Here is a 2,882-nt window from a genome sequence, read left to right on the forward strand (position 1 = left end):
ATTTGAAGTCTTTTTCTATACAGCTAAATTTGAAGAGGCTAAATCATATTCACCATTGATTTTGCCGATATGTACCCAGAGGGCAAATGGAAATATTGTTGTCTATGAAGGAGTTAAACTTGCACAGGACACTCCTACCATGTCTAGCTATAGCTCTAGATTAATGAAATGCAAAATACATGTAACAAGATAAAATAAAGTCTAACTCATTTGAATTACCATATACTATATAGTTTGGGGGAGCCCTGGTGGCACAATGGTTAAGTGTTCTGCTGCTAACCAAAAGGTCGGCAATTCGAATCAGCCAGCTATCCTTGGAAACCCTCTGGGGCACTTCTACTCTGTCCTATAAGGTCACTATGAGCGGGAATCAACTCAACAGCAACGAGTATACAGCTTCAGGGCTGTATTTATTCCTAACCATTGTGAAAAGATTAATCTGTAAATTAATATACTCTACTAAATAACTTTAAGAAAAGAAATAGTCTTGTGAACAGTCTTTGACAACTGAACTTCACTAGGTACAAAACAGATTGCCAAAAAACGGGTTTTGGACAGCCACAACTCTCTAATCCCATCAGACAACCTCTTCTCTTCTTTACGAGAGACCTGCACGCACCTCCTCATCACTGCTGAACAATAAGGCCGATGCTTTCTTCTTGGAGGGCTCAGTGAGCTTTGTTTTCTCTTGACTTGGAGTTAGCAGAGATGATGTCTGCTTTTTAGCAGCTTTAGCCCCAAAAAGATTATCCTGGAAAACCAAAGACAGGGTAAGACAACTTTACATACAGAAAATGTAGTCAGAAGACTAAGACATTCCCGCATGTCAAATTGTAGGTACTAAGTCTCCGGTCAGGTACAGAATCTAACACCTTTGGGGAAAAAAATCACAGAATGCTAGTAAATGCCACTCCCCATCTTAGGTATAACTCTACAACAACAGTCTATAGTTTTTTCTAGCTGTAGTCTCCAACCACAGAAGGAAAAGAAATTACCCCGGAACTCAAAGGTAGAACACTTGGGTGGTGGGGGGAGTGAGGACAAGGTCTCAGAGGTAGAGCAAGGAAAACGCGGCAGCCCCTCTGTCATAATCAAGGAGGGTCTATGGTCTGGAATTAGCAAGATAGGAGAAAAGCCCCCTGTGGCAGCCAGCAATCTGCAACTTCGTCTTTCTATGAATTAGAAACTGAAGCAATGGGTTAAAGGAGAGAAAAATAGGGGCTTTCTCTTCTCTTTCACATCTACAAAAGACACCTGGGACCGAGGAAAGGCATGACCTGTGTTTCTAGTTGATTTTAAAGAGACAATACAAATTTAGGAAATCGTTTACTAAAGTCACTAGCTGTTTTAAAGGCAGATTCTTACAGGTTCAGTGTCATTTGTAAATTCTTGTACAGTCAAGCACTGCAAAAGTACCTACTAAGGTACTTTTATTAAGGTAATGAGAACTAAACAATTAGAGACCCTGAGACAGAGTTAGGACGGACAAACACTCTCAACAATACACCACAGCAATGGAACAGTTCTGAAATGTAAAGACATGAAGACAGCCTTCTGGGAGGGTGCAGTAAGAAAGGTCACAAGAATAAAGAGCTGACATCAACAGGAGATACCAGTATGAGCTAAGCGCTCTACATGAGTTACTTGTTTTCACTGCCACAATGACCCTACATACTGTTAAATCATGGGAGATTCGGAAAGTTTAAGTTACTTGCCCATGGTCCCTGGTCTGCAAATGGTGGAGGTGGGGTATAAACCCAGGGGTCTGACTGCAAAGCCCATGAACTTAGTCACTGCCCAACACTGTGGAAAGGTTAAGGTGTGGTCTGCCCTCCCTCATTTCTCCCCTGCACATCTCTCTCTCAGTCCAGGGTGAGAAAGAAAGGTGAGCTCAGAACACACTCTGCTTCTCCTCTCTATCCCACGTTACCTAACACCTTCTGTGTAGGTCACTGGGTATAACAAAGGCACACTCTCTGCAAAGATTTCATTTCAAAAAATGAAATCTATAAAGCCTGCCGTAAGAACCGGGTCAAGAATCTCATGTCCTCCCCACTGCAGAGCTAAGAAAAGAAAGGAGACCCTGAAATTAAAGCAGAAACATCTGCGTGACATAAGCCCCCGACAGTGGGGCTGCTTCCCCATCGCCTCTCCCTAGTGAATGGACCTCTGGCTACAAAGCAAGATCAACAATAGTCTTACGCTAATCTAAAAATTAGTTACCTAATGCTTTAATAACAATGTTTACCTCTTCATCTTCATCATCAAAAAGCGAGACTGACGTGGGGAGTTTGCTGGGCAGGAGAGATGCACCTTTGGACTTACTTGCATTTTGAGAAGAAAACAAGTCCTGTTGGATCAAGATTAAATTTGCTGGTTAACAAGATATACAATTTTTTTTTTTAAATATAATTTTTTGTTGTTGTTATTGTTGTTGAGAATATACACAGCACAACATACACCAATTCAACAGTTTCTACATGCACCATTTAGTGACACTGATTACATTCGAGTTGATAACCATTTTCATCCTCCTCTTCTGAGTGGTCCCTTCCCCATTAACATAAATTCACTGCCCCCTAAGCTTCCTATCTAATCTTATGCGTTGCTGTTGCCAATTTGATCCCATACAGGTAGTTCTTAAAAGAGCATAACGCTCAAGGCAGACCGTTTTTATTAGTTTAGCTAAACTAGTGTTTGGTTTTAAGACTTCAAGGGCTATTTTTGGTTTAAGGTTTAAAGATTATCTCAGAGCAATAGTTTTAGAGGTTCATTCAACCTTCATGGCAACAGGAAGTCTGGAGTCCATAAGAATTTGAAATTCTGTTCTCCATTTTCCCCGTCATGGATTGAATTGTGTCCCCCAAAAAATGTGTGTAGCA

General features: G+C 41.0%; 1 long non-coding RNA gene across 1 annotated transcript in view; it reads right to left on the reverse strand.

Annotated features, from left to right (window-relative positions):
* The window catches only part of LOC111819445 (uncharacterized), a 4,031-nt gene extending 1,423 nt beyond the window's left edge, over positions 1–2,608 (reverse strand). The window contains exons 1-2 of the long non-coding RNA XR_002823064.1: positions 2,249–2,608; positions 620–751 (exon numbers count right to left, since the gene is read on the reverse strand). This is a non-coding gene — a long non-coding RNA (uncharacterized LOC111819445). The remainder of the gene's footprint in view (positions 1–619; positions 752–2,248) is intronic.
* Positions 2,609–2,882: the final 274 nt, after the last annotated feature.

Source organism: Trichechus manatus, unplaced genomic scaffold (assembly GCF_000243295.1).
Source record: "Trichechus manatus latirostris isolate Lorelei unplaced genomic scaffold, TriManLat1.0 scaffold02376, whole genome shotgun sequence".
Taxonomy (NCBI): Eukaryota; Metazoa; Chordata; class Mammalia; order Sirenia; family Trichechidae; genus Trichechus; species Trichechus manatus.